Genomic DNA, 19,923 nt, shown 5'->3' with positions numbered 1-19,923 from the left:
CATTTAATGAATAGTAAATATATTTTCTCTTTCTTATGATTTCCTTAATAACATTTTCATTTCTCTAGCTTATTTTATTGCAAGAATGCAATATATAATTTATACAAAATACAAAGTATGTGTTAATAAACTGTTTATTTTATTGGAAAGACTGGTCAACAGTAAACTATTAGTAGTTAAGTTTTGGGGGAGTCAAAATTTATATGTGGATTTTTTAATGTGTGGGAGGTTGGTGGCTCTAACCCCCATGTTGTTTAAAGATCAACTATATATCATATTATATGGTGTCATTTTAAATGAGCTGAAGTGTTTGTTAATTGTTATCTGGGTGGCTCTGATAAACCCCAATTAATTAATTATCTTTATAATAATTCGATTATGTGTCTCTTTAAGAAAGAACTGTAAATTTTTTTTTTTTTTTGAGACAGATTCTCGCTCTGTTACCTAGGCTGGAGTGCAGTGGTGTGATCTTGGCTCACTACAACCTCCACCTTCCGGGTTCAAGTGATTCTCCTGCCTCAGCCTCCTGAGTAGCTGGGACTACAGGCATGTGCCACCACGTCCAGCTAGTTTTTTGTATTTTTAGTAGAGATAGGGTTTCACCATGTTAGCCAGGATGGTCTCGATCTCCTGACCTCGTGATCCGCCCTCTTCTGCCTCCCAAAGTGCTGGGATTACAAGTGTGAGCCACCGCACCTGGCCTGTGAATTTTCTTTTTAAGAAATGTTTCCTTCTATCTTTGCAACCATGTTATAATATATTAGTATGTGAACAAGCATCATAATATAATTCACAAAATTTAAAATAGATTCATCTTAGGATATGGCAAAGCTTTTTCCCCCTTAAAATATTATTTTACGGAGACATCAAATATAAAAGATGCCTAATTTTTATTGACATACAGACATTAGGAATAAGCCAAAAAAAATCCCAAAAAGAGATATTACAATAACTTGAAATGTTTTCACAGCTGCCAATTTCATACCATTCCTTCACAAGATCCTTTTTAGTTTATGCTAGGCAGTAACCTCAGAAACAATTAGGGAAGTATGTTTCTTTGAGCTGGATAATTAAATGCCAAGAAAACTCACCATTCAATATGTAATTTACCCAACATCTTGTTGTTTGAAGGAGCCAGTGTTCATACATAGGATGGATTGAATTCCTAACAACATTTGGCATGAGTGGACTTGGTCCTCACCATAAATAGCATTACATTCATGGACACAATGACAGCTAAATGGATTGATGGAGCTTGTCTGTAATGGGCCGGATTCATGACTAGAGCATAATGAATCAGAACGTTATAACCTCTGGTCACATACACTCTGGCCTGTTGCTCCTTACAGGCTATATCAGGGGATATGGAGTAAATTTCTGTTGTCAGATCTAATGGTGAAAGATTCTGGATTCTAACTTACTCGGAAAGCAAAGTAGAGTTTCCATTCCAATAATCTGGATCAAAACATTTCCTGATCACTGTGGTCAGGAATTTATTCTGTCACTTAATAAGCCCAAAGCATTGCAAATCATGTCAGTAAGCAAAAGAGAGACTGCCTCCTCAAACTTGAAGCCAGTCCTTGAGACAAATATCTTATAAAATTAGTTAAGTTCTAGGATATACATTAAAGGAGGTTTTCTCTAGGGGGTTTTTTTAAATTGGTTAAACAAGGATTAAAGCAAATGGCAAACAAAGACACAATTAAGAGTTACAAGAGAAATTAAAATGCAAGCTCAAATTCACACAAAGGAATGAGAAGCAGAATTCTCACCACAGAAGTTCCTCGACACAATGAAATAAAAATCTGAAATCTGGGAAAAGGATTAACAACATAATTTATATTATTTGAAATTTTCTTCAGCTTTGAAAGTTAGTTGTAAAGTTTTCTGAGTTACAGGCTCTTGAATAGTGAAAAGAACTAATATTCATTGATTTTTGTTTGTTTTTCCATTTTTTAGTATATTCATTTCCTTTACATCAATATATGCAAGCTTTAGCAAAGCCCAAAGTGACTGAAAATAGAGCTACAATAATATGGCCTTTTCTGATGGCTATGCATCACACTTCTGTGTAGCCAAAATCAACATTTGTTCAAGGTATTAAATTGTCCTTGTCATCCACTATGTTTTACAAAGTTCCACAGGGAGAATTATAACTAAGCTCATGTTTGCAAGGATTTGTAGGTGTCTGCTGTTAGTGTGCATGGAGTAAATAGTTTTACCGCCCTGCACTCTTCATTTTCTCCATGGAGTTTTGAAGACATGATGATATGCCTCAAGAGAGTAGCTGTTTCCTGATGACATGTATTTATTAAGGAAATGCACATAAACTTCACAGGGAGGTAGGCAGCACATTTTTAAGGAGGCGAACAGATTAGAACACATTGCATAATGATTGCTTTCTGGAGTAGAGAGCAATGTGCACTCTGTATTTTAAAACACTGAAACTAACATTTGAGTATGTTAAGGTCAATTTGCAACAGTTTCACTAGGAAGAAATCATTCAAGAAGCATTGCAAAAAAGTAGCTACACAGTTGAAAAGTGAACATGAGGGTTTTAGAATCCTGCAAGTTGCTCTATAACACACATTCTGGAAAAATGCTGTAGCTAAGCAGAGAGGGGGAGGGGAGAGAGAGGGAGAGAGTGAGTTAAAACCACTTATAGTTAAGATTTCAGGTTATGATAGGAAGATGGCTATATAGGTGTGAAAACTGCAAAACTGTACCTTGATTTCAGCTTTAATCAGTAAATCAGGGCATTTTTTTAAATTTCATTAAAATTTTAATATGGTATTTGGAAAATATGAAAACAATTAAAAATCATATATAAGTATCGAAATAATTTTTAAAGTCCTTTTTAAAGGTACTTAACTGTTCTAATCCTAAATGAAAGAAAATAATCCTAAATCAATATTGTTTTCTCTCCCATTTAGAAAAAGCCTTGAAACTCGACTGAATTTTCTTACAAGCATACTTAAAGGACCAACAATCACTCTACATTTCTAATTCTTTTCTATTAAAATTCCTATTGATAGATGTTCTGTTAGTTTATAGCCAAACTTTGTTGGAAATAGTCTGAAGAAAAAAAAAATCAAAACCTAGAGAAGGCTCATTCACTATTCAGAATTTTCTGGATTTAAAAATCTTTCAAAAAGAGCCCGCATTGCCAAGTCAATCCTAAGCCAAAAGAACAAAGCTGGAGGCATCACACTACCTGACTTCAAACTATACTACAAGGCTACAGTAACCAAAACAGCATGGTACCGGTACCAAAACAGAGATATAGACCAATGGAACAGAACAGAACCCTGAGAAATAATGCCACATATCTACAACTATCTGATCTTTGACAAATCTGACAAAAACAAGAAATGGGGAAAGGATTCCCTATTTAATAAATGGTGCTGGGAAAACTGGCTAGCCATATGTAGAAAGCTGAAACTGGATCCCTTCCTTACACCTTATACAAAAATTAATTCAAGATGGATTAAAGACTTACATGTTAGACCTAAAACCATAAAAACCCTAGAAGAAAACCTAGGCATTACCATTCAGGACATAGGCATGGGCAAAGACTTCATGTCTAAATCACCAAAAGCCATGGCAACAAAAGCCAAAATTGGCAAATAGGATCTACTTAAACTAAAGAGCTTCTGCACAGCAAAAGAAACCACCATCAGAGTGAACAGGCAACCTACAGAATGGGAGAAAATTCTTGCAACCTACTCACCTGACAAAGGGCTAATATCGAGAATTTACAATGAACTCAAACAAATTTACAAGAAAAAAACAAACAACCCCATCAAAAAGTGGGCAAAGGATATGAACAGACACTTCTCAAAAGAAGACATTTATGCAGCCAAAAAACACATGAAAAAATGCTCACCATCACAGGCCATCAGAGAAATGCAAATCAAAACCACAATGAGATACCATCTCACACCAGTTAGAATGATGATCATTAAAAAGTCAGGAAACAACAGGTGCTGGAGAGGATGTGGAGAAATAGGAACACTTTTACACTGTTGGTGGGACTGTAAACTAGTTCAACCATTGTGGAAGTCGGTGTGGCGATTCCTCAGGGATCTAGAACAAGAAATACCATTTGACCCAGCCATCCCATTACTGAGTATATACCCAAAGGATTATAAATCATACTGCTATAAAGACACATGCACACATATGTTTATTGCGACACTATTCACAATAGCAAAGACTTGGAAGCAACCCAAATGTCCAACAATGATAGAATGGATTAAGAAAATGTGGCACATATACACCATGGAATACTATGCAGCCATAAAAAATGATGAGTTCGTGTCCTTTGTAGGAACATGAATGAAGCTGGAAACCATCATTCTTAGCAAACTATCACAAAGACAAGAAACCAAGCAGTGCATGTTCTCACTCATAGGTGGGAATTGAACAATGAGAACACATGGACACAGGATGGGGAACATCACACTTTGGGGACCGTTGTGGGGTGGGGGGAGGGGGGAGGGATAGCATTAGGAGATATACCTAATGCTAAATGATGAGTTAATTAATGGGTGCAGCACACCAGCATGGCACATGTATACATATGTAACAAACCTACACGTTGTGCACATGTACCCTAAAACTTAAAGTACATTAATAATAATAATAAATCTTTCAAAGTATGTTATATCACTTATTTTCATCAGTTAACTTCATGGCTCTTGATATATTTTTAAAAGTGATGCTTCTGTTATTTTCTGCAAAATGTCATTCTGCATAAACTTTACTGCAAAATAGACCCATCACTATTTCTCCTTCTCTCCATTATATTGTTTATCCTGTTTCCATAAACTTATCTTTAGAAAAATCCATTTGAAAAACTGTTACTTGTGATATCCTATTTTCTAAAACCACTATGTTAAATCTAGTTTTTCAGTGTTGTTATTTACCTGGAATTTTGTTTCCTCATTTCCTTAAATGATTTAAACTTTGGGGATTGGCTGATGATTCTTCTACTGTCATTCAGTACTACAAAAGGAAAGCTGATATTGGTACACATATTCCAAATACAGCTTTTAATAGTAGCTTTGTGATAGCTCCCTCTCACTATTTTTAATCTTTTATAATCTGAAGATTTAGAACCAATTCTTATATAGTAAGAAAGTTAGAACACAATCTAATACAGAATCAATCATATTCAGGACACCCTGAATGCAAATACTTCATAATCCAGTTTTACAGTTTAATGGACAATGTTTAACATGGCACCTCTCAGATCTGAGACATCTCATGGTGCTTTCAATTTGCCTTACACTTTCATTTAAAGTTACCCTGTTCTCCACTCACCACATGTATAAAATATCCTATTTTTCTCTTTATGTTTTACAAACCGATAATTTTCACTATCTGTAGTGGATCTTTTTATAACTCACCCTATGTCCCTCAAAATATACCAATAATATAATGATTAGATTAAAAAAGTTGGCATCTTTTTAAAAAAAATGTGCTTTCTTTTCCATGTGTAAGATTCTACTATACCATTTGTGAATGACACCTTTGTTACATAACACCTACACACCTGCCCCTGTGAGAATTTACCTTAGTCTTCTAAGACTCCATCTTCAACAGTTAGATAAGTCAATAACAAGAGTTCAAAGAAAAGTAGTTATTTTAAGATCAAATTATTGGATAACTGGTCTTGTCAATATGGCTTAACATTAATATGGCTATAACATAGGGACTAGTCCCTATTTTTTTTTATTAACAATGTGACCTGATCACAATTCTTTAAAGTCTAGACTAGTTTTCCGTATGTTTTCCACATTTTATTCTGACATCATATCTTTTAAAAACAAAAGGATGCGAACATTTGCACTTCTCAATGTTCTTTTTTTTTTCCACAGATGTAGTTTCACTTATTTCCTTCAGGCTTTTTATCAGCAAGAAGCAATGTCTGATTTTGATACCACCCATTTGCTGTGAAAATATAAGAAGGCATCATCTTCAAAACAATACTCCAGTTGGGCTTCTTCACTGTTGAGCTGCATGATTTCTTCTAGGACATTTGTAACAGACACAACATATATAGAATTTCAGTTTGTGGTTTTTTTCCTTTTTTTTCTTTTTAAAATAAGTATGTTTTCTGCTTATTTGTGTTTTCTTTTCTTTGAATATATTGCACAATATTTTGTCATTAAAAAAAGGTTTTATGTCTCAGGCAAAAAGTTTTTCTCCTTCACTCGGAGGTGTTAATGTGTATTATTTTCTAAAAGAGGTAAGTGGTTGTCTGTGTGGCCATCCTCAAAAGGAACAGAATTGACAGGTTTATAGGATCCAAGTCTGAAACGACAGCAAATTTTTTCAACTGTAAATTTTCCAATTCCATGTAACATGCCTGTTGTTGAAAAGATTCCTCCAGCAATACCAGAGTCTTACAAAAAACTGCCAGAATGGCATGCGCTCCTCAGTAACTGTCACCATAAGAGAACTGAGATCATATTTCATAAATATCCCAGAGACTCCATGGTTGCCTGCAGCATGGTTAATGATACATTCCCTTCCTGTCACAGAAAACTGATGGGTGACTGCTGATATTTTTTATGTACATAGTTTTGTTGACACAAATGTAATAAAATATTGTAACATCTGGTTGTGATCTATAGCAATTTTTTCAGTTCCATCTAAAGGATTAATAGTTGCTGGAACAAGCTCTCCAAAAGACAAATGATCTTTTCTATGAGAAAAATTGTAAGATTCATGGTTGACAAGTGCTGCCAAATGTGTATGACCACGAGGATGTGGAATTGCCTTGCCCACTGTTATGTGAAAATTCCCTGCTACTTTATTGACATATAAATGGCCATGAATTCTGCATGCATCTGGAGTATGTGATGAATCATCTTCTCTTGGTGGAAGAGCTGTCGATGCACTTTTAAAAGCACTTTTAAATATCACAACTTGAATTGAATGCTCTTCTTGTAGCCTACTCTGAATCAGCTGCAGCATCCTCTGCCACTCTTTCTGCTGTGGTGAAAGACCAAATACTGTTGGTTCATAAACTAGACTATCTGCAGATGCAACCATTGTTTCTGCTAAATCCAATACATCCGCTCCAAGATATTGACACTTCATGGCAACAGTAATATCTATATTGATTCTCAATTTGCTAGAAAAATCCTTGTCTACTTCATATTCATACTTCATCCATGTATCTTGATATACTGAGAATTCCATTATGGTTAATAAAGCCATAGTTGTAAATGCTATTAGAGAAACCGTACCTCCGCAGGCTGAAGTCTCTACATAGCTCTCAGGAACCTTTGGAAAGACATCCAACTCTTTTACCAAACTTAAAGTTTTTTTTCCGATTCAGTTGCCTCATCTTCAGGAAAACCTTCCTCTTCCTTCATATAGTCATGCTTGTGTTACGGTCCCAGCTTACTGCCATGTTTCACAGAAGCCCAGGTCGCCGGGGCCAATCCAGGGCATTTTAAAGCTATTTAGAGCAATTAATAGTTAATGGCATTGATGGACAATTTTACAACTAATGACATAAAATATACAAAGTGTTTATTAAACCTTTTTATTTACTAGGATTTACTTGTTTAACTCAATTTTGTAGTAATTAAAACATCATCAGCATCTTAAAATTGTTTCAAAGTTTTCAAAGCTGTGCATTCCACGCCAAAGCCCATAATACCACTGTGGGTGTTCTGTCCAAAAGGGAAAATTAATATGGAGGAATAAAACATAGGGAGGAAACACTTTTGCATATCATTTTAATTTAACTATATTCACATAATGCTTGTGTATGTGCCAACAAATAGTGATTTTGAGACCTACAGAACCCTTCAGTCTTATGGAACCCTTCAGTCTTATGATGGAACATATCATCCCATTTTTTAAGGAAAAAGAGCTACTTTCTGGCTAATTACTTACATTAGCCCATCAGAAAATGAAAGTATCTATACAGTTTTTATTCGATTATTTTATCTGCCATTGGGCAATGTTTTTCAAGAAATATTTCAAAACTGTACTTGGAAAATATCGCTTGTTTTAGGAAAAAACAAAGTAGGAATAAATCTTTAAATATGAATATTGCAGTTTTCATTGCATGTCTAAAAAGCAGAAACAACTGATAAGACCCCAGTTATATCCTTTGTATAAGGCCTTTTCCCTTTCTTCACTATGACGTGGGAAAGTAGAGACCAATCTCCCTAGTTCACTAGTGCTCCTAAGAAGTGGAGTGATCGCTGTTCTTTTATGTTGCCCTGTAAATCAGAAGTTTCACTTATTTACTGGCCATAGAACTGGTGTGTACATAACAACCATTAACTAGGCCACATTCACTCAAAAAAAATGTTTTTAATTTGGTATTTTGCAGTATATATGGTCCCAAAGAATACATACAATAATTGACTTTCCACATCAGTGATTCTAGAATCATGAAAATGCACATGCACAGAGACATAAAGAAAAGAAATAACAGTAAATCTCCATCTTTAAGCCAAGTGAAACATGTTGGCTTCTTGCAGTCTAAACTTTTCTGACATTGCTTTAAAAGAATCCAAATTCCAATATAACTGTATGTGCAATGGTTAGAAAGCATATACTATCAATTCACTGCAGCACTAAAAATGCATTCTATTTTATAAAAGGTTACTATATACTTGTTTTCTGAAGGACAATTTTTTCATCTCACAAGGAAAAGGAGGTTATATGCTGTATCCCAAGCACCTACAACAGTGACTGGAAAACAGGGAATGGATAAGCTTTTGCTGAATGAATAAATACATGACTAAGATGTCTATGTAATGTCAATGCATTTTTACCTCCCATTAGCAATTTTAGCAGGGCTTTGTGGTATTATTTAATAGGTAACATTTACAGTCATAATATACTGAGTTTTTGAATTGTTATTGATACTACTTAATGTTCAAAATGGCAAAGGAAAGTACATGTGAAATAGAGCTTCGCAATCTGAAAATCACAGTCCCATTTTTTTTTCTTTTAACTCATCTGTATTTGTTACAACTTTAAGCAGAATGTGACTCAAGCACTGCATTTCCATTCACAAGACTGGGTCTGAGTTATTTTTGAACAGCTCTATGATATGCTTAGGTAGGCTTATAACTTTGCTCCTCTAAACAATGCTTTTCTTTGGAAAACAAACCCTGTGGAGAGTTCCTTCCATCAAGTTGCTTCAGTTTAACCTATTTCTAGAGGACTAGTACATGCAGAATTGGCAACTACAGGGGATGAAAAGTTCAAAAAGTAGATCCTACAAGATGTAACAAATACTTTTCTAAACATCAAGGTATAGCTCAGGAACACTTCGATAACAAGATTTGGTCTACTTAGGAATCTGGCTTGATAGCTAAACACTTTAGACCACAAAGTTAACATCATGTTACATACGTCTTACAACACACATTACCCCAGTCTGTGAAAATAAACCAATGTGAAGCTAAAAAAGCATTACTAGCTCTGCTTTAGTGCCTAAAGTATCACAGCATCACTTAGAAGTAGACAGAAATCTTATCTTCCCCTTAAAGTCATTATTGTCATGCCATACAGACTTTTTAATGTTAACAAAAATAAAGAAAAACATCCTTGAAAATATATTATCAGAAGAATTGTAGAGTATTGAACAGTCATCTCTCAGCCAGAGGTTAGTCTGCTTCTTCCCTGCGTGATGTGTCATCATCTCCTTCGAGGAGTGGCATTTCTTCAGTTACAGCTGCACTGGTATCATCAGCAGTAGGTCATACCCAGACCAAGTTTGATCATCCTGTAGATCCTGTTAGCGTGTGTCTGGGGATCTTCCAGACTGAAGCCAGAAGATAGGAGTGCAGTTTTGTAAAGCAAGATGACCAGATCCTTCACAGACTTGTCGTTCTTATCAGCCTCTGCCTTTTGCCTTAAGGTCTCAATAATGGAATGGTCAGGGTTTATCTCCAGGTGTTTCTTTGCTGCCATGTAACCCATTGTGGAGTTGTCTCTTAGGGTTTGAGCTTTCATTATTCTCTCCATGTTTGCTGTCCAGCCATATGTGCTTGTGACAACAGAGAATGGAGACCTCACCAATCGGTTTGACACAACCACCTTTTCAAATTTTTTCTCCAGTATGTCTTTCATGATTTTGCAGAGGTTCTCAAACTTTGTTTTTTTCTCTTCTGTTTCTTTTTCTCTTCTTCATCTTCAGTGTCCTGGTGCTGCTGTGCTGTGGAGCCTGTGCAGTCTCTTAGCCAAGTGGAGGAAACCCAGACCCAAGACCAACTGATGGAGGAGGAGGAGGTTGAGATGTTTACCTTTCAGGCAGAAATTGCCCAGTTGATGTCATTGATCATCAATACTTTCTACTCGAACAGAGAGATCTTTCTGAGAGAGCTCATTTCAAATTCATCATAGGCATTGGACAAAATCCGGTATGAAAGCTTCAAAGAGAATAAAATACCTAGGAATCCAACTTACAAGGGATGTGAAAGACCTCTTCAAGGAGAACTACAAACCACTGCTCAATGAAATAAAAGAGGAAACAAACAAATGGAAGAACATTCCATGCTCATGGGTAGGAAGAATCAATATCATGAAAATGGCCATCCTTCCCAAGGTAATTTACAGATTCAATGCCATCCCCATCAAGCTACCAATGACTTTCTTCACAGAATTGGAAAAAACTACTTTAAAGTTCATATGGAACCAAAAAAGAGCCCGCATCGCCAAGTCAATCCTAAGCCAAAAGAACAAAGCTGGAGGCATCACACTACCTGACTTCAAACTATACTACAAGGCTACAGTAACCAAAACAGCATGGTACTGGTACCAAAACAGAGATATAGATTAATGGAACAGAACAGAGCCGTCAGAAATAATGCCACATATCTACAAGTATCTGATCTTTGACAAACCTGAGAAAAACAAGAAATGGGGAAACGATTCCCTATTTAATAAATGGTGCTGGGAAAACTGGCTAGCCATATGCAGAAAGCTGAAACTGGATCCCTTCCTTACACCTTATACAAAAATCAATTCAAGATGGATTAAAGACTTAAATGTTAGACCTAAAACCATAAAAACCCTAGGAGAAAACCTAGGCATTACCATTCAGGACATAGGCATGGGCAAGGACTTCATGTCTAAAACACCAAAAGCAATGGCAACAAAAGCCAAAATTGACAAATGGGATCTAATTAAACTCAAGAGCTTCTGCACAGCAAAGGAAACTACCATCAGAGTGAACAGGCAACCTACAAAATGGGAGAAAATTTTCGCAACCTACTCATCTGACAAAGGGCTAATATCCAGAATCTACAATGAACTCAAACAAATTTACAAGAAAAAAACAAACAACCCCATCAAAAAGTGGGCGAAGGACATGAACAGACACTTCTCAAAAGAAGACATTTATGCAGCCAAAAAACACATGAAAAAATGCTCACCATCACTGGCCATCAGAGAAATGCAAATCAAAACCACAATGAGATACCATCTCACACCAGTTAGAATGGCAATCATTAAAAAGTCAGGAAACAACAGGTGCTGGAGAGGATGTGGAGAAATAGGAACAGTTTTACACTGTTGGTGGGACTGTAAACTAGTTCAACCATTGTGGAAGTCAGTGTGGCGATTCCTCAGGGATCTAGAACTAGAAATTCCATTCGACCCAGCCATCCCATTACTGGGTATATACCCAAAGGACTATAAATCATGCTGCTATAAAGACACATGCACACGTATGTTTATTGCGGCATTATTGACAATAGCAAAGACTTGGAAGCAACCCAAATGTCCAACAATGATAGACTGGATTAAGAAAATGTGGCACATATACACCATGGAATACTATGCAGCCATAAAAAATGATGAGTTCACGTCCTTTGTAGGGACATGGATGAAATTGGAAATCATCATTCTCAGTAAACTATCGCAAGAACAAAAAACCAAACACCGCATATTCTCACTCATAGGTGGGAATTGAACAATGAGAACACATGGACACAGGAAGGGGAACATCACACTCTGGGGACTGTTGTGGGGTGGGGGGAGGCGGGAGGGATAGCATTGGGAGATATACCTAATGCTAGATGACGAGTTGGTGGGTGCAGCGCACCAGCATGGCACATGTATACATATGTAACTTACCTGCACATTGCGCACATGTACCATAAAACCTAAAGTATAATAATAATAATAATAATAATAATAAAAGAAAAAAAAAAAAAAAAAAGAAAGCTTGACGGATCCCAGTAAATTAGACTCTGGGAAAGAGCTGCATATTGACCTCATACCAAACAAACAAGATCGAACCCTCACTATTGTGGATACTGGAATTGGAATGACCAAGGCTGACTTGATCAATAACCTTGGTACTATTGCCAAATCTGGGACCAAAGCGTTCATGGAAGCTTTGCAGGCTGGTGCAGATATCTCTGTGATTGTCCAGTTTGGTGTTGGTTTTTATTCTGCTTATTTGGTTGCTGAGAAAGTAACTGTGATCATCAAACATAATGATGATGAGCAGTATGCCTGGGAGTCCTCAGCAGTGTGAATGATCATTCACAGTGAGGACAGACACAGGTGAACCTATGGTTTGTGGAACAAAGGTTATTCTACACCTGAAAGAAGACCAAACTGAGTACTTGGAGGAAGGAAGAATAAAGGAGATTGTGAAGAAACATTCTCAGTTTATTGGATATCTCATTACTCTTTTTGTGGAGAAGAAACATGATAAAGAAGTCAGCGATGATGAGGCTGAAGAAAAGGAAGACAAAGAAGAAGAAAAAGAAGAGAAAGAATCCAAAGACAAACCTGAAATTGAAGATGCTGGTTCTGACGAGGAAGAAGAATAAAAGAAGGATGATGAGAAGAAGAAGAAGAAGAAGATTAAGGAAAAGTACATCGATCAAGAAGAACACAACAAAACAAAGCCCATCTGGACCAGAAATCCCAACGATATTACTAATGAGGAGTATGGAGAATTCTACAAGAGCTTGACCAATGACTGGGAAGATCACTTGGCAGTGAAGCATTGTTCAGTGGAAGGACAGTTGGAATTCAGAGCCCTTCTATTTGTCCCACGACATGCTCCTTTTGACCTGTTTGAAAACAGAAAGAAAAAGAACAACATCAAATAGTATATACGCAGAGTTTTCATCATGGATAACTGTGAGGAGCTAATCCCTGAATATCTGAACTTCACTGGGGGGAGGGGGGTAGACTCAGAGGATCTCCCTCTAAATATTTCCCGTGAGATGTTGCAACAAAGCAAAATGTTGTAAGTTATCAGGAAGAATTTGGTCAAAAAATGCTTAGAACTCTTTACTGAACTGGCGGAAGATAAAGAGAACTACAAGAAGTTCTATGAGCAGTTCTCTAAAAACATAAATCTTGGAATACACGAAGACTCTCAAAATCGGAAGAAGCTTTCAAAGCTGTTAAGATACTACACATCTGCCTCTGGTGATGAGATGGTTTCTCTCAAGGATTACTGCACCAGAATGAAGGAAAACCAGAAACATATCTATTATATCACAGGTGAGACCAAGGACCAGGTAGCTAATTCAGCCTTTGTGGAACGTCTTTGGAAACATGGCTTAGAAGTGATCTATATGATCAAGCCCATTGATGAGCACTGTTTCCAACAGCTGAAGGAATTTGAGGGGAACACTTTAGTGTCAGTCACCAAAGAGGGCTTGGAAGTGCCATTATTTTAAATATTTTTCTCTTTTATGGACCTAATATTCTAGAGGAAGAAGAGAGGTAAATGCTATATAGTAAATAAATAGGTAAATGTTAAATATAACTTTAAATAGTCTTCCATGAACAGAAAGGGGGAAATTTTAGTATGGAATAAGAGGGATCTGGCTAAAGGGAGAGATGCTGAGACCCCTGGGAGAGTCAGCCATGGCACTGCCTGGGGTGGCTGCTTTGGGTGGAGAGGCTTTCAGGGAGAACAGTCAGTTGGAAGGACAGACCTGGGGTGGCTGTGGTATGGATACCAAGGGGCCGAGTGCTGCTGTCAAGTCAGAGAGGCGGCAGATCTAGTAGAGCTGGTGAACCACGCTAAGGAGTTTCAATGCACATAATTCAAAGAGCAGAGAGATGAACTTAGGTCCTTTGGAGACAGCAGTGTTTACGAGCCTGGTGAATAAAGAGGCTGCCATAGAAGAGGTATATTATTCCCGGTATTAGGATTAAAGATAATTTTTACTTTTTTCCATTGTATTGTGTTCTGTATTTTATAAAGATTATTATAATAATATGTTACGTTTTAGTAAAAAGAAAATCCCTAAAAAATGAGGCCCCATAAATAAAAAATAGAAAGGAATAGCTAATGTTGTAGGAGGAAAATGAGATGAAAATGATAGCCAGGAAAACAGAGAATTTTAGTACGAAAAAAGTCAGTCGATTGTGTCAAATACCACTGAGAAGTCAAATAAAATAAACATATAACATTGCCCATCAGCCTTGAAAATGTGTTGAGAGTAGCTTGCACCTATAGTATTAGTCTGCTGAGTGCTGCCATAACAAAATACTGCAGACTAGGTGCCTTAAACAACAGAAATGTATTTCCTTACAGCTCTGGAAGTTGGAAGTCTGAGGTCAGGGTAGGGTTGGTTTCTTCTGAAGCCTCTCCCCTTGGCTTGCAGACAGCCGTCTTCTTGCTGGGGACTCACAGGACATTTTCTCTGTGCTGGTGTATTTGCAGTACCTGTGTTTCTGCATCTCCTCTTAATCAGATTGAACTAGGGTCCACCCTAACAGCCTCATTTTAACTTTATTTTCTCCTTCTAGACCCAATCTCCAAAAACGGTCACACTCTGAGATACTGGGGGTTAGGGACCTCAGCATATGAATTTCATGGGAGCACAATTCAGTCCGTAACAGCATATAATTGATTCCAATTATTCACAGATTCTGTACTGATGAATTTGCCTACTTGCTAAACTTTATTTGCAACCCCAAAACTAATAGCCACTGTGCTTTAGGAACCATTTGCAGATGTGCACACCAGGGAAAATGGGACCCATCCATGCTTCTGCTATCATCTGAGTCAAACAAGACGATGCTCTGCTTTCATGTTCAAGCTTGCAGACTGTAAACAAGTGCCCTTTTTAAGGTCTGTGCAGAGCCATGCTATTGCATTTTTGTGCTTCCTGTAGGTAATTTTACTGTTTGAAATGGCCCTTGAAGGTAGTGCTGAGGTGTTGCCCCATGTTTCTAAGCACAAGAAGGTTGTGATGTGCTTTATGGAGAAAATTCGTGTGGTATATAAGCTTCATTCAAACATGAGTTATACTGCTATTGGCCATGAGTTCAAAGTTAATGAATAAACAATACATATTGGCTTACGTATTTTTTTAAGAGACAGGGTCTCACTCTGTCACCCAGGCTAGAATGCAGTGGTATGATCATAGCTCGCTATAGTCTTGAAACTCCTGGCCTCAAGTAATCCTCCTGCCTTAGCCTCCTAAGTAGCTGGGACTATAGGTGCACACCACCTCATACCATGCTAATTTTTTCATGTTAATTTTTTGTAGAGACAGGGTCTGGCTATGTTGCCCAGGCTATAAATTATGCATCTTTAACAGAAACACACAAAACCCCAAGATTACATATTGATCAGTTGGCATAATATGAGCAGGAAACTAACTCACCCTCTATCTTCCTAGGAACAATGGTCCAGTATTCACTAATTCCTCATCTGTGGTGACTTTATAGTGCCAAAATTGTGCCACTGCACTCTAGCCTGGATGACAAGAGCAAAACTCTGTCCAGAAAAAATAAAATAAAAAATTAGCCGGGTGTGGTGGTGCAAACCTGTAATCCCAGCTACTCGAGAGGCTGAGGCAGGAGAATTGCTTGAACTCGGGAGGTGGAGGTTGCAATGGGCCGAGGTCGCACCACAGCACTGACGCCTGGGAAACAAGAGAGAAACATCATCTCAGAAAAAAAAAAAAAAGGCCCTCTTATAAGGGTACAATCCTTGCCTTCAAGCCCTGTACATGTCACTGCTCTTAGAGGGTTTTTGCATGAGCAGCTAATTGGATGTATGCCTTTCTTCAAAGCACTAAAAGATGAAGGTGAGAACATTAAACTGATATATTTCACACATAAGATAAAAAGTTAGCACTTAACAACTTTCCTATCTCTGTTTCTTTTTGTTTTACCTTTGTCAGTTTATCAGATGCCTACTAGCTGGCTACTTTTATTTAAATGTTGTCTCTGTTTATGTCAGGTTTTCCCCAATTAAATAATAAGTTTCTTCAGGATAAGATCCACGTGTCAGGTTTTATCTCCATTCCTCATGGAGTCTAGCACAATAACACATCCTTGGAAAACGTGGACCCAATGAAAAGCAGATGTTGAATTCCCTGAGGTTGTAAAGGCCCCCATCAAGCCCACAAGTCTGCACTCCTCAACTATTTATAGTAAAAAGATGGTGAGCATAGAATGGGCTTTCTCATCATGCTGAAGTGTCTGTGAGGTCAGTGAATTTAGAGGTTACAAATAGGCTAGGACAAAGCAAGGAGAAAGGGACGGAGCAAAGGAAAGTGATGCCAGGATGATGCCAAGCTAATAAGGCTTTGATACATCCATGAACTCCTGACTTAGGAGAAGGGAGGAGAATGTGACCTGAAACTGAAAGCCTATACAAAGCAGGAGGGACAATGTGGTGGAAAGACCAAAGGGTTAAGAGAATGGAGGAGACAGAGGAATGGAGGAGGTTAGCCAGTAAATTCACAAATGACCCAGACATAGCAGAATGGACCTACTCATTCTTTTAGAAGTAGACACAATCCAGTTAGAAGTATACTGACAGGCTATACTAATAATGAGGAAGATTCATATCATAGAATCCTAGAATCCTATGGATAAGAGGGACTTTAGACATAGAGCCCACCATAGTTCACAGATGAAAAGATAGAGTATATAGAAGTTGCTTCAATTCCATTTCATCAAAATACATTTAATGCTTAATAAATTACAAAAATAATATTACACATGGAAGGGACAAAATATCAAAAGGGCCAGATCTTTCCTCAGAGCTTATCATCTCATGAGTATTATTAGTGTACCAATCAAGGCAAATACAATAGGTGCTTCAGTTGTGGTGCAAACAAATTGTTAGGCCTCACAGAATAGAAAAACATAACTTTGGACTCAAGGGGCCCAGAAAATCCACAGAAGAGAGATGTGAGCTAGGTTTAAATGCAAGAGTATTTTATACAGGATGAGGTGGAAGGGCTAATCTCTCTCCCTCTTAGCAGATTTCACAGAATAATCAAATTTTGCCACTCAAGAAATTTCTCAGTTCTTGCTGCTTAACCACAGATATTTATCTATTAGGGTACCACTAGAATTGGCTTTCATAAGTTTATTCTAACAGAGCAACCAGGAGAAAATGTCTATATTGAAGGCACAGCAAGAATGGGGTAGATTACCACATCCAGCAGAGATTGACTCACAGGTAGTGAAGGACATCAGGACAAAGAGTGACGTCAGCATAGACGCTTAGATGAGTGAAGAAGCAGACATATAGGGGGAAAGTGATGAGCTTAATATGCCCATATGGAATTTATGTATTGAGATATAGATCGGGCCAGGTGCAATGGCTCATGCCTGTAATCCTAGCACTTTGGGAGGCCGAAGCGGGCGGATCACCTGAGGTCAGGAGTTCAAGACCAGCCTGGCCAATATGGTAAAACCCCTTATCTACTAAAAATACAAAAAATTAGCTGGGCATGGTGGTGGGTGCCTGTAATCCCAGCTACTTGGGAAGCTGAGGCAGGAGAATCATTTGAACCCGGGAGGCGGAGGTTACAGTGAGCTGAGATCGCACCATTGCACTCCAGCCTGGGCAACAAGAGCTAAACTCCGACTCTCTCTCTCTCTCTCTCTCTCTCACACACACACACACACAAAGATGTATCTCCTCATCAGTGACTACTATATACTTATTGTTTTAATTATTTTGTTTCTCAATGATCCAAACACCTTTTAGTCAACACTTGATTTGCACTTACTAAGCTCTGCAGGAATATCTTGATTTCAGAGTATCTTCAACATGAACACTTTTCTTCATATGTTGCATCAACAAATTGGCCAAAAATCTTAAAAAACCTAAAATATTTACATCTTTATCATGTCTCTAAGAAAAAAAAATTATTTTTCTGTTACTTTTCTTCATTATCCTAAAGAGAAAAAGGACACATGATTATAGTAGAATCATAACTTCAAGCTTAACAAAGTTCTAAACACACTGGCTGAATTTAGAGGATTTTTGGTTTTCCCTAAATGGAAAACACTTCTGAATAACACTCCTGCTTCAATTGGGAGTGTGAGAGATACTCTTCTACACGGCTTTTAATCCTTCTTGGAATCTGCAACAACAAAAAAGTTAATCAACTAAATTCCTCACTTTTATAGTATTTTATTAATAGAATGCTATAAAAAAGTAATAGCAGCATTCTATTACAAGCTGTCTCCTAGTTCATTTTAGTGTCTAAGTAAACAAAAGTCTTGTCAAAAGATCACTTTAATTCAATGCTATTGCGGTGCAGATTGAACTTGCCGCAGACATAGTTAACATAGGATTCAAAGGAGATAAAACATTTCCACTTAGAAGGCTTTGTATTTTCCAACAGAAGCAGCGTGGGACTAGAAGTCAACTGTAACCTAATAAATTTGCCAAATGTAAACACACAGAATATGAGGGGGGTGATGTATTACTGAAAATACAACTTAATGTGTTAAAAATGTGGATTGGTATCAAACCTGAAAACAGAACTTTGAGTCTTTATATTTACTTCCTCTCAATTTAAAATATTTTATTAATGATTTAAATATCATAGAAAGTGAATCTTTTTGTAGTATTAACTACTTAAAGCCACCGTATATTTCATTTCTTGAAACTGATCTTATTTGATAACTGAAGAACTTTATAGTCCAGATTCTTTTGCCTGTTATTTTTCCTTTTTTCTTTCTTTTCCTGGATTTTTTTCCTCAAGCTTCCAATTTATAAAGTATAAGTAGTTTCTAAAGATTTAGTCCCCAAGTGTCTGCTCCTACCTTATTCCTTTTCATATTCTTAGTATTAAATACAGATGAGCAATTTTTAACTTCCATTTTTTGACACATAAACCTATACTGTGAGTATAGGTTTTTTTTTTTTTGTTTTTTTTTTGAGACAGAGTCTCACTCTGTCACCCAGGCTGGATTGCAGTGGTGCAATCTTGGCTCACTGTAACCTCCCCCTCCCGGGTTCAAGCAATTTTCCTGCCTCAGCCTCCCAAGTAGCTGGGACTACAGGCCCCCACCACCATGCCCAGCTAATTTTTCTATTTTTAGTAGGGATGAGGTTTCACCATATTGGTCAGGCTGGTCTCGAACTTTTGACCTCAGGTAATCTGCCTGCCTCAGCCTCCCAAAGTGCTGGGATTACAGGCGTGAGCCACCATGCCCGCCACTTCTTAACTTCTCACATTTTATATCACCAAAAGGGAAAAGATTTCACCACTGTTCTTTCCTAATTACTTCCATTGCCCAGCCCTTTGCATGGACTTTCAACATGAATATTTTACTACTCTAAACTACCTTGAATATTTCTGCTAAATTATCTTCTTAAAATACTGGTTTCATGATAGCACAACTAAATTCAAAACTTTTGAAGACTCTTCAGTAGCTAGCCTATAGAACTGATAGCTGTCAACAGCCACAGCTTGGTCTTTGTCCTTTAAGGTTGTATCATACAGTCTTGTCAAAGGCCAGCACACCTCCTAGCCAAAAAGCGGTCCCCTGCTCTTTCCATCGACATAGACTCTACCAGTTTTTCAGAAAGTCCTGTTTTTCTGTGGTATCTTTTCCAACATCACCAATCCCTCTGTGCATTTGTAGTAGAGTTGGCTGACTTGCTACTTACGCCTAGGGACACTGGTTGTA

General features: G+C 37.4%; 3 pseudogenes; 1 reads left to right on the top strand and 2 right to left on the bottom strand.

Annotated features, from left to right (window-relative positions):
* Positions 1 to 6,106: 6,106 nt before the first annotated feature.
* LOC100938856 (endoplasmic reticulum-Golgi intermediate compartment protein 2-like) lies at positions 6,107 to 7,448 on the bottom strand (annotated as a pseudogene).
* A 2,067-nt stretch (positions 7,449 to 9,515) lies between these two features.
* Positions 9,516 to 10,188, bottom strand: LOC100439733 (heat shock protein HSP 90-alpha-like; annotated as a pseudogene).
* A 2,021-nt stretch (positions 10,189 to 12,209) lies between these two features.
* LOC100440104 (heat shock protein HSP 90-alpha-like) lies at positions 12,210 to 13,694 on the top strand (annotated as a pseudogene).
* The last annotated feature ends 6,229 nt before the right edge of the window (positions 13,695 to 19,923 follow it).

This window comes from Pongo abelii, chromosome 8, assembly GCF_028885655.2.
Source record: "Pongo abelii isolate AG06213 chromosome 8, NHGRI_mPonAbe1-v2.0_pri, whole genome shotgun sequence".
Taxonomy (NCBI): Eukaryota; Metazoa; Chordata; class Mammalia; order Primates; family Hominidae; genus Pongo; species Pongo abelii.
This window is presented reverse-complemented; position numbering and strand designations above follow the sequence as displayed.